The 13,036-nt window shown below is 40.0% G+C and overlaps 1 protein-coding gene and 1 pseudogene across 11 annotated transcripts in view; both read right to left on the bottom strand.

Moving 5' to 3' along the window:
* DLG2 (discs large MAGUK scaffold protein 2) overlaps positions 1-13,036 on the bottom strand; it is a 2,071,189-nt gene that overhangs the window by 328,744 nt on the left and 1,729,409 nt on the right. The gene's annotated exons all lie outside the window — the stretch shown is intronic.
* Positions 9,080-10,896, bottom strand: LOC132369500 (L-lactate dehydrogenase A-like 6B; annotated as a pseudogene).

Raw genomic sequence — 13,036 nt, 5'->3', positions numbered from 1 at the left:
CACTGTATCACATTCCAAGGACAAAATGTGAGATTGTCTCACTATTGGTGATACAAAGTTTGGCCCCTTGGTTAAGGACCACCAGATCTCTCCATTCTAAAGGCACCTTTGTAAACACAAATCTGTGGGGTGATTTTTGAAACCATGTGAATATCCTTTTTCCAATAAACTTTCATTCAATTTTTTTTTTTTTTTAGCATCTACTGACTATGCTTGCCTGAAACAATTATTTTATTGAGGGTTGGAAAATGGTAATTTTCTAATTCACTGTTTTTTCTAGAATCATTAGCTGGTAATCTAATGATTACCTGTAGAAAGATTATCTAAATAAAAAGAAGGAGATAATTCAATTTACTTACTCTTCTTGTGTGTTGTTTTAATTTTCATTGTCCTTTAATGTTTTATTATTATTTTTTAAGGCATAGAAATAACTCAGGCTCATTTCAAATAATTAAAACAATACAGAAGAACAACAAATAAATTAAGTATCTCCTTTCTACTCTAACTTTTAGGTAACCACTGATAATAAATTAAATATATGACTTCTACACATTTTTTTCCACACATATATAAATAATATCCCCAGCTATATTCCTGATGTCTAGAATAGTACCTGGTACATCCAAATGATGGAATATACTATATTTATTGGAAAAAAAATCTGTGTATAGGTGGACCCGTGTAGTCCAAATCCATGTTGTTCAAGGGTCGACTGTATATAGGTACACAAGCACATATATTTACTTCCAAATATAATTATTATTTTAAAAAATAAATCAACTGGCACTGTATTGTATAATTTGCTTTCTTTTTCCATTTAAATTACCTTTTTATGAATAAATGTCACCAACTAGACTCTAAGCCTCATGAGGGCGGTTCCAGCCATTGTTTTAATCCACATGTATTCCTAGGATGTGACACAAATTCCCTTCCTCACAAACTATTATGGAGGGTGATTGCAATTACATGTGCCTGATGAATTACTTCCTTTTCTCTGAAGAGGACTTGAGAGTCCTATTCCTCTAAAAAAAAGCATTATTAACCAGCTTACCAAAAAAATTGATGGCCAATTCCAGTGGCTAATAATGAAAAGAAGACAAACTAGAAAAGAAAGTGATGAGATGAGAATGAGTGGAGGAGATATGGAAGACCCTGACAAAGAGGCAATCAGCTTTCCTTGTAGGGTGGGGTTTTCTGTTGCTGGAGCTGCCATCTTGAATGTGGCCTCTTTTGGGAAGTGGTAGCTGACCACACAAAATATAGCGTTAACTCTGAGTCAGTGATTTTCTTAAAAAGTTTCTTTCTGGTCATTTGGAGAACTGGAAGAAGCAACAGAATCAGTTCAAAACTCTTCTGAAAAGACAAACTGCATAAAATCAAAGGCGTGAGGAAGAACGGCTTCTTCTGGAATTACCTCTCCTTCCTCACTTCCTTTGTTCCTTTAAGCATATATCAGGGCTTCATAGATTAGCCAAGGCTGTGTGCAGTCTTTTACCATCAATCGCAAGTGAATATTGTAAGCATCAGAAAATTTTCCATTTACACAGTCAGGGAGGTATTTTCAGTCATTTAAATCTTTTCTAATTACTAACCAATTCCCTCCTTCCAGCCCTCCCAATTTAGCGCACAGAACCCAGCTCCCTACAGAAAACAACTCCCCAGCAAAGGCTAAGTTTCCATGGTTAGTTGCCAGAGCTCTGGATGTGAACAGAGCCAAAAAGCCACACTCCCATAGTTAGAGAAAAATCATCAAGAAATCAGGTTTCACCGCCATGGTGCAGTTCCTAGCACAGTGTAAATGCTCAGTAAGTAATGGAAAGGAGGGAGAAAGAATCAGGAGATGAGACAGAAAAGAGAGAGGGACTAAAGAGGGAAGAAATCCAGTGAAATCGGCTTTCCTTAAACTGTGACCAGAAATTTAAATGTGGAAGGAGCTTACTAATAAAGATAATACTAGTACTGGAATATTGAGCAAGAGGGTACTGGGTACTGTGCTGGGCTTGTTATTGCAAATTCTCCCAAGAACTTTGCTGAGCTTAACTTTTACAGGAGGAAACTGAGGCACAGAGAGGTTAAAAGCTTCCAAGCCAGCAGAGCTGGGTTGAGAGCTCCAGTCTGTGATATACTAACTGCCTGCTTTCTCCCCTACACTTAAGCTGCCTTCTCCTCCTATAATACATACTGGCTGCCTCTAGCCTCAGGCTGCAGGCGACACTCTGTGACAGGCACCGATGCCAGCGTGCTGCTCAGTGGATGCCTCCCCCCTCCCCGCCATCCCCTACACCACGTACCACAAAAGGATGCCTTCTAACAGCCGCCCCAGCTCCGGCAAGTACCTGTGGGCCACTGTGCCTTTCCATCTCCTTAAACCGCCCCCTCTAGGCATGTTGTCACAGGCCTGCTTTCTAGGGGTTGCTCCTTCAGCTCCCATTGGTCAGTGCAGGGGCCAGCCCCCCTTCGCAGCTCCCCCACTTTGGGCATTAAGGAGAGCTCGGCTCCTCCCACTGCCACCCCCGCCCCAGCATCTCAATCAATGTCAAAGCCTTTTATGTTCCTGTGGCCAAGTTCAGCGCCTCCCCACCCAGTTCACTCCTTGAACTGTACTCTCCATTTGGGCTGGTTCCATGAAAGGCTGGCTGCAGGCTGACCGCTTCAGGCTCAGCCACATCTTGAGAGAACGACCAGCATTAACTCAATAAGGGGTGTGGGAGGTGGGAGAAGGAGAAGCAGCCCCGGAGCTGTCTGAAACCCAAACTCCCAAACTCCATCCGCTGCCCTAAGAGTTGCCAGCATCAGAGTAATATATACAAAACTAGCCTTTGCTGTTCTTGGCACTGGTAGTTCCGTAGAACCCAGACATGTAATTCCAGATTCTTTAAAATCTCCTTCCTCTATCTTTTTCCTTCACCATTTAGCATTGCATGCAGTTTTCTATTGCAGTTTTCTCTTTGGCCAAATACGTAGCCACCTGGAAACGATACCACATCCACTGCCCTGCAGAGGTGGAATCCCTTGATTCTCCGTTTCTCGCTCTCCCCCCTCGTCCTTTTCCTTCCTCCCCCGTCAGGCTCTCACCTCCGTGATCCTCTCCTGATCTCTCTGCAGCTGCATCTGTGACTGCATTCCCTTGGCTTCCCGCTTCCTTACCTTTCCTCGGTGGCTGTCTCTATTCCCGCCTCCTGCTGCTGACCTCTCTCGCCTTTCTCCTACCCCCTCCCTCTGCCTGATCTGCTTTCTTACTACATCCTTTTTTCGCTGCTCTGGTTGATTTCCTCCTGCTCCTTTGGGAGGACAGCCTATGACTTATTGTGTCTACCACCTAATGCAGAGTTTCTGGAATTGGTTGCCCCTTTGAAGTCCAAACTGACTTGCTTCAAGAGCCTATAATTATGCTAATAAAAAAAATGTTCTCATTCCAACATTAATAAACTGAAACATTGAGTTAGCTGTCAAATGCAGGCGAACCAGAGGAGCTTGCTCTTGGACTGAAATAAAACTCTTTGCTCCCATTTTGAAATGCCATCTCAGGCTGTCTTGTTTATATTTAATGCTCTGTGACTCTAAGTCAAAGACAAGGCTTAAGTCAGGGTTTTTCTACATTGGGCTTCCAGGGAAGCTCCCTAGGATTTATAGGGCCATGGAGCTGCTGTAAAATTTTTTTTTTTTTTCTTTGCAAACATTCTTTTTTTAAATTAATTAATTAATTAATTAATTTTTAAAACATCTTTATTGAAGTATAATTGACTTACAATGGTAAAATATATTTTTTAAACCCATTTGTTCTTGTCTAATGTAGAGCCCTGCTATATATCAAGGAGCTGATTGAATGCTCACACTCCTTAAAATTGTTGTCACACGCTGAATGTTCTAGATTCCAAGTTTGCCTCCTCATTTGCCCCTTGTTCCTTACCTAGTACCAGCCAGTCTACAGCTTAACTTTGAGCTTTTGAGCATGTGCATAGCTCAAGGTTTACATCACCTCCATGGTAACCTTCATTTCTTGCCCATCCTTTGTCAACAAGCATGAAAACATCACTGCGTTGATATAATTTTAGTATGAACCTCAGGTACAAAATACAGGGTTGAAAAGCACTTGGGGAAAAGTCACACTGGAGACGTGAAATGACGGATCGAAAACTATGAATATTAGATTAGATTATGCTTGCACGCCACCCATTTGCAGGGAATGTATCTGTTCTAAATATTGCTTGTCCTCAAAGTAAGGTATAATGAGAAAGTCAGGTAAACTAGGAAAAAGGTGTGGTTTTTTTTTTTTTTTTTTGATGAATAGGAGACAAAATAAGTGTGCATAAAAGCGTAAATCACTAAGAAAAGTATGTGGAATTGTACAATGTACTTTTCAGGATAATGCATGTAAAAGTATCTGTTGTATGTATGAAAAGTGACCTTTTTGTTTTCTGCTGGCTTGTGGGTGTCTGGCCATGTAAACTCCCTTTCTGCAGCACTAATCCACTTTAGGATTAGTAAATGGGTGGGGTTCGCAAAGCAAAAAGCTTGTATTTGGCTTTCTGCCATCTAGAAATTCCTGCCTAATCTTGATTTTTATTAATAGCTGTGTGCAAAAAAACCGAAAAACAAAAAACACAAAAACAAACCCAGTTAACTTTCATATTTCCTTAAAGTAAATTGTTCTGCAATTATTTATGTGTGTATATGTATATTCACATAATGTATGTATATTCACATATATATCCTATGTATCAAAATATAGATAGGTTAGGATAATTCACTATTTCAGATTAGTGCTTTTACGTTCTGATAGGTGGCAAAATCCAGGGATAGTGTATTTTCAAGAATACTCAGTGGATGTGGCTCTAGCGTCTTTACCAATTAGCTTTGGAATTTTGTGCTTTACTTCATTTATTAAACAAACAAATGAACAAACAAATATTGTTCAAGGGAGTCCATGAAGTCCTACTCAGAGTTATGACTCTGTGACTCAATCATGTGGTTAAAAAAAAAAATATATATATATAAAATTATAATATATATATTATATATATTAAATATAATTATATTATATATATTAAAGTTAAAGTTTTCATGCAAAGAACTCAACATGTATCCATACTATTAAGTGCTGATAATAATTGGTATTTCATTTGTTTTTAAACCATGAGTGTTTTTCTTAAATTGTCTTTATCGTTTATTTATTTTATTTTTATTTTTGGCTGCGTTGGGTCTTAGTTGCGGCACACGGGCTCTTCATTGCGGTGCGCAGGCTTCTCTCTAGTTGTGGCATGTGGGCTCCAGGCCCTGTGGGCTCTGTAGTTGTGGCGCGTGGCTTCCAGAGTGTGTGGGCTTTGTAGTTTGCGGCACATGGGCTCTAGCTGAGGTGCGCGAGCTCAGTAGTTGTGGCACGCAGACTTAGTTGCCCTGCGGTAGGCATGTGGGATCTTAGCTCCCTGACCAGGGATCGAACCTGCGTCCCCTGCATTGTAAGGCGATTCTTTACCACTGGACCACCAGGGAAGTCCCGGTATTTCATTTTGAGGAATTGTTTTCCTTTCTCCCCCTCCCTCCCTCCCTCCCTCCCTTCCTTCCTTCCCATATCAATGGGGGCAGTGTAATAGAGGGGAAAGAGTATGGGTTTTGTCCACGCAGATTTAGGTTTGGAATTTTGGCACTGTTCCTTACCACTGTGTCATTCTGGGCAAGTGACCTGCTCTGAGACTCCATTTTCACATCTACAAAGTGATGATAGGAATATCTACTTCAAAAGAGTTGTAGAATCATATTGGTTGAATAAGATGATACATATAAAAACCTGCTCAATGGATGGTGCAACTTACTTTTAATATGGAAAGCTGGAAAATATACCTGCTTTGTTTAACATCCTTTTAAAGAATAAACCAACAGAGGTAGCTTTTTTGGTCTGAACCCTCTGAAGACTCTTTACATCATATCATCTATGACTGTAACCTCTACTCAAGAGTTGTAGGACCAAGACATCTGTGAGGATTCTATGGGTACTAGAGAAATATGAATCCACATTAGTCTGAACCATACAAAATTGCCAATATTTGACATGACCTACAAAAATGGCAATTTCGTATGGTTCAACCTAATACCACTACTGATACCATTAAAAGCACATTTCAACTTTGTACTTTTTAATGTGAATGTCATATAAATTTTTTAAATTGGGTTCTTTTGGGTTATTTCCTGGTTAAAAATATTTAATGAGTAAAATTCATGTCATTTGTTTTTTAGATTAAGGAAGAAATGGTAGAATAAGTCTGCTTGGTTCTTTTCTCCAGAGTACTTTTAGAAGGTTCAGATTTTGAGTTTGTGAAAATTTCAGCCTCAGGCACTGGGAGAAGGGACATTAAAATCCATATGTATTTTTGGATGTTAAGGAAAAGAGCAAATCTTTGACTATTTTAAGAGAACAACATTAAGATTGTCAGCTAATGAGCTGAAACTTGTTCTGACTGTGATACATTACTAAGCAAAGATTAGAGGAAATTATAACAGAGAAAGAGAGACCCTTTTTTTTTTTTTTTTTTTTCCTTTTGCTACATATGTGGGAGAGACGGAGGATTGGGAGTGCGTAGGAGAAGTGTTGAGAGGATATGTGGGAGAAGAATTGTTTAAAATGTTCAAAGGGAACTAAAATGAAGATAGGAAAATGTACACTGGGGTACAGGTTTCCAAAAGCAGCTACTCAGACAAGTGCTTCCAGTGCTGTCATCAGCACTAGTAACTTTTGAACTTCCGTCTGTGCTGTCTGCTGGGCTGGGAATACTCTGTCTTCTCGACAGCCACAGGTGATCCTGTCACCCTGGCCTTGGGAAGCCCAATTCAAATACTTCTTCTTCTAAGAAATTCTCCCTAGCAAGTAAAGGGAATTTACATCCTCTGTCATCAAAACTAAGGCAAAGAAAAGTACTTTTGTTTCTTCTAACTCTCTCTTCCCAAGTGTTCTGTAAATGGTTTATGCTTGTGTCTAGTAGCAATGTGTGGGCTAGGAAATATATTTATACATCTGACATGGCCTTAAGACCATCTAGTCTACATTTATTGAATGTCTATAACTTGCCAGAGGCTGTGCCATCTACTGGAATCAATAAAAATAAGATTTGGATTTGCTATCAGAGAGATCACAGCCTTATGCTGTGATCTACACCTTTGAAATGTAAAAATGTACTCGTGCTATGAAGGACTCTACTATGTTTCTGAAATTCTTTCCTCGGGAATATTGGGAATCCTTTAATTCCACCATTTGAGAGTCATTGCTCTAGCTTTAAGCTTGTTATACTATTAAAATCTCAGTATAGTTGCAATAACACTTTGCCGTTTTCCTGACATTCAGCTTCAATGTGAACTGCTGCATCTGATTTCTTTCAAGAAATAGCAGTAGGTTTTCACTGAGGGGGTGACAGGAAGAGCATGAGGACACTAGAATCCTAGGTACACACAGAGTGTGAGGAGGGAGAGTTCATGGACCAGAAGTGTGGGAAATGGACCAGAGGTTAGCTTTCGCCTGGCCGGAGCGATGTCACTGGGCTGAGATGGGACGATCACCAGGCCAGTGTTCAAGGCTGGCTCACAGAGCTGTGAACACTAGGACTGCTGATGGCAAAGAAGGCAGGACCACCTACTACCCCGCTCTGTGTCAGGCAGCATGCTGGGTGTTCTATCCCTAGCACAATTTAAGCCCCGTAACAATTCTTTGACGTAGGTGTCCGCCCTATTTTGTAGACGAGAAGATTTAGTTCAGGGAGGATAAGTAATTGTCCAAAGGTCTCAGAGCCAGTTAGCAGTAAAGCAGGGTTCAACTATCTCTCTGGTTCCAAAGCCAACATTTTTCCTTCAGTTTGCTCTTTGGGAAATAAAGGAATCTAGTCAACTTTAAAGGCCAAATGCTATTCCAAGGGAAATAGTTTTGAATGAATGGCCACTTGAGGACCAGTTTATGGCACACCAGATGAAGACGACTCGAATGTGAGAACCAATTTTATTTCCAACATTTTCAAGAGTAGAAACAAATACTCGCAATCGGATATCCTCTGCAGGGATGCTCTCTCCCAAGCCCTGTGGGTGGTCAGCTGATCTCCTGCTGACTAACTACAATGGAGTGAAATGACACCCTATCACTCTGCCCACCTACTTAGCACAGTGAAGAGCTGCAGTAAATGTTTCATAACATGAGAAAATGGAGACTCGATGAGACTGAGTGATTTGTTCAAGATTACTTAGGTGTTATGTGGTAGAAACAGGATTTGAAAACAAACCTGTTAGATTCACAAACTCTTGCTTTTAGCTAGTGCCTCTTTGAGTTCTGATACATTTTCTGGGGCAACACAAATAAGTCTGCATTCATTTCTACAGAAAGGCCTTGCAAATGCTTTAACAGCATAACAACAAGGAGCCAGCATTTATCAAATCCTTCCATGTGCCAAATGTGACACTAAACATACATGCATTATTTTGATTCTTTTCCCTAACAGCCCTATAAGTAGGCACAGTCATCATTTTGTCGATGAGGAAACTGAGAAAGAGAAGTAAATTGCCCAAGTTCACAATTATAAGTCCAGCTTCAGAATCCAGATCCACTTTTTTTCCTTTGTGTATATGTCAATACTTTTATTTTTTATCTTGTAGAGGTAGTTATAACTTTTAAAGTAGTATATAAATGAACATAGGTATAAGCCAGCCAGAACAAAATAATTAGTATGTATTTAAAGGAATTAGATTTTTTTCTTTTTTTCCAGCTTAGAATAAGAGTTTCTATAACACAATAATCACCTACATCATAGATTCTTTTGAACCAAATGGCAACTACATATATATATAGAAGACAAGTACTGATGCATTAGAGGTACTGAAAACACCTCCTTTGATGCAATTACTTAGGATTGTAAAAAATAAGTATCATCTGACATCTGGTTGCTAAATAAAAGAGCTGGAGGGCTAAATAAATGGGGGAGTCACTGTACCCACTTTCCTGTTTCCAGCTTTTAGGGTTGCAAGTTTATTTGTAGGTTTAACATATACAGTCCCATACCTACTATTTCTTTTTCAATAACTTCTGGATGGTAGCTTTAAAAAAACTTTAAAGCTTGAGCTCCTTCTGAATTTCCCAAGTGTTTCTGCACTTTTTTTTTTTCCAAATGGGACTCCTTGTCAGGGTTCAGCTTTACTTTTATAAGTTCTGTAATACATACTATTCTCTCCCATGGTACAAGGAACACTGAGGAATACTTCTTCATTTATTCCATAGAGGTCCACCATTGGTAGAAACTGGATGGGTCTCAAAATACTTTGTGTTAAAATACCTTGTGCTAAATCAGCTACAGATAGGCCAGTGGCCCAAGAAGTAGTTAACCGTTGAACAACATGAGGTGAGGGAGGAGTTAGGGGCCCTAGCACTCTGTGAAGTTTAAAATCCACCTACAACCAACAGTCGGGCCCTCCATGTATGTGGTTCCTCCGCGTCCATGGTTTTGTATCCAGGAATTCAACCAATCCTGTGTAGATAATGTAGTACCGTAGTATTTACTGTAGAAAAAAATCCGCATATAAGTAGACTGGCAAAGTTTAAATCTGGGGGCTTCCCTGGTGGCGCAGTGGTTAAGAATCCGCCTGCCAATGCTGGGGACACAGGTTTGAGCCCTGGTCCGGGAAGATCCCACATGCCATGGAGCAACTAAGCCCATGCACCACAACTACTGAGCCTGTGCTCTAGAGCCCGTGAGCTGCAACTACTGAGCCCATGTGCCACAACTACTGAGTCCATGTGCCACAACTACTGAAACCCACGTGCTTAGAGTCCATGCTCTGCAACAAGAGAAGCCACCACAATGAGAAGCCTGCTCACCACAATGAAGAGTAGCTCCCGCTCGCCACAACTAGAGAAAGCCCGCATGCAGCAATGAAGACCCAACGCAGCCAAAAATAAATTAAAAAAAAAAAAAAGAATGTGACTGTTTTAAAGAGGGTGTAGTCAACAATGTCAGTTACTTCTAAGGGGAGAAGACAAAAAATTGGAGGCTAAAAACATTCATTAGATTTATTCATTAAGAAAGTCACGAATGATCTTAATGAGAACAGTTTAACTGGAGTTGTGAATATAGAAGATGAATTGCAATAGCTTGAGTCAAGAATGGTAGGTGAAGAGAGGACATAGAAAATTTAAAAAAAAAAAGTTTAAACCTGTGTTGTTCAAGTGTCACCTGTATTGCCTTTCATTTCAATAGCCTCACAGGCATTAGCTATCACTTCTTTGCGGATATTTTTCCACTGCACATGATCTTTATCAGTTCCTAAATCTGGGTTCAGATTCTTCAAAGCAATCAGCAGTGTTAACTCCACACAGGAGCACTTGAGTCTCCACGCTCTCCAAGGATCCACCCATGACAGCTGTCAGGGTGGATATCAAGCTTCTGCCCATCAAGGAAGGGAAATGGGGAGTGTCCAGATTATAGCCACTTCCAATAACACAGTTTGGGAAATTCATTCAACTTCCAAGCTACATAAGATAGCCAGTGCATTAGAAACAATAATCATTTTGCCACAAGGACTGGATTGGATAATATGGGAAATCATTAAAGATAGTCACATTCCAATGGATTAAATTAAGGTGTATTTCTCCTTTTTCCTGGTGTGCATCTGCTGTGATAATCACTAAATTGGAGATTGCAGTGACAAGATAATCTTTGCTCGAAACAATATTTGGCATTTTCATTAAAGGACTGCCAAGTTCAAGATCTAGTGTCTCACCCTTCAGTTTGCCTGCATCAACATCCACAAAGGCAAGTTCATCATTCAAGCCTTCTAAAAAATGGTGATAGCACGGGCCATGCCAACCGATCCACTTCCTATAATGGAGACCTCATTGTGAAGAATGACCTTCTTGGAGGTGAAATTCATCATAAATTCACGGGCAACAGGGGTGAAGGGCCAGCAGAATGCCTGTCGCCTGCAGGGGACACTAAGCCACCCCCAGGTGAAGAAAAACTCCCGCATTGCCTGCTCTCCGGCTGACCCTTAGGGCTCCCTGGGCCCAGTTCATGTCTGCTCATGCAAGAGGTGGAGGAAGAGGTTGGAGGAAGCCTCTGAAGATTTACCATCCCCCTCATCTTGTTACTGAGCAAGGTCATGCCCACCACTCAGGGGCCTCCAGAAAGGACTTCCCCCATGTGCTCAGACTAAGGCAGTCAAGGAGCTTCTTCTCTAGCATGTGAATCCTGGAGTGACCCTTTTACAAACCCGTGCTGGCTTCCATATTTGACATGCATAATAAACCAACCCAGGTCCCTGGAATTATTTTCTATTTTTTAGTGTGGATACCAAGTCATACCCACACTTTCTGACTGCAGAACCAACAAGCTTAAGCATCACTATAGCTAATCCCATCTCCCTTGATCTCATCCTCTTCAGGACGTCCCAATTTCTCTTTCACCCTCTAATATATCTTGTACACTAATCCTAGTCTGTTGCTTCTTGATTCCTTTATAAAAATGCAGCAACTAGAATGGAACATATAACCCTAGGAAGGGTCTAACCAATGTGAAGGCCAGAAGCTTGTCCCCTTTCTAGGCACCAGGACCGTATTTCTGTAAATAGGTTCCAGGTAAATATTTTGACATCATCATCAGATGGCTACCTTGGGGTCACCTAAAACCACAAGATCTTTTGCTAAGGAGATGCTGCCATATGTCTCCATTCTAAATTGGTGCAATTAATTTTGGGAACTGTATTCTCCCAGACTGTCTGCCTTAGTAAGGGATTTTGTATGTGTGGTAAACCTAAGCAGCGAACAGGTATTTATAAGGTTTGTGGCAGTAGTTTGGTTTCTTATGGCTACTTATTAGATTAATACCTCTTGAACCTCAGTTGTTTTTTTTTTTCCATTGGAAAATGGGAAAACAATATATTCCCTGCTAATGTCATGGGAGGTTCAAATGAGATAATGCACAAAATGTAAGGTGATGTTATTATCACAGATAACCTAGGTTTTAATACCACACCAGAAAGGTAATTATAACTGCTAAACCCATAATCACAGAAACTGTAGCCCACAGGTCCTTTAACTATCCCAAACATAAGATCATCTATCCAGATTTTAACAAGGAAAACATTTTTACTATTATTTTTTTCCCCATTTAAAGGTGTTCCAAGTTGGCTTTCATTGCCCTCTAGTGGCTGTTATATGGAAGACATAACTCATTTTTACATTTTTATTTTTAAGATGCCAGGCAGTCTTAAAACATTCTTCAAATACTTTTAGGTTACATACATTCCTGTCAGTAATCCATAAAGAGTCAACCTATAGGGACAGTTTCTAACATCTTGCCCAGCACAATATAGGTATACAATATCATGTATAATTTTACTAGGTCTTCACTCAGAATCTACTGACTTAAAATAATTAACTTTATTTATTCATTCATTAAATATTTGTAGGATATCTATTATGTGTCAGGCAAACAAGACAGACGTTGTCCTGGCTTACAATCTAGTGAGAAAATGGAGTATTAAATATGTCGGTACAAATTAGTGTGGTAAATGTTGTGATGGGGAAGTACTGGGTATATGAGTCTATTAAGAGGGGTATCTAACCTGGGGGCATCTCTGTGTGTGTTGAGAGGGTGGGGTGGGATTCGTGAAATGGTGTTTAGAGAGTGTAACAAGTGGCCTGAGATCTAAAGGATGAATAGGAGAGACTTATTCAGGAGAAGGGGCTGGAGAGGGGAGAGTGTTTGAAGGATTAAATGTAGGTAGATAATGGGAAGAAGGGAGCTTTAGAGATGAGGCCGGACAAGCTAAAAAAAGCTGTATTGAGGAATTTTAACTTTATTCTGGTGATTAAATTGTAACCAACAGACTGAAAAAGCATGAATGCATGCATTCAATTTCTTTTTTTTTTAACCTGCTATGTTTTGATATTTTTTTTGAATTTTTGAATTTTATTTTATTTATTTTTTGTACAGCAGGTTCTTATTAGTTATCCATTTTATACACATCAGTGTATACATGTCAATTCCAATCGCCCAATTCATCACTCCAC

Source organism: Balaenoptera ricei, chromosome 8 (assembly GCF_028023285.1).
Source record: "Balaenoptera ricei isolate mBalRic1 chromosome 8, mBalRic1.hap2, whole genome shotgun sequence".
In the NCBI taxonomy this organism is placed as follows: Eukaryota; Metazoa; Chordata; class Mammalia; order Artiodactyla; family Balaenopteridae; genus Balaenoptera; species Balaenoptera ricei.
Note: the sequence above shows the minus strand (reverse complement) of the source record. Positions and strands in the feature narration are given on the sequence as shown.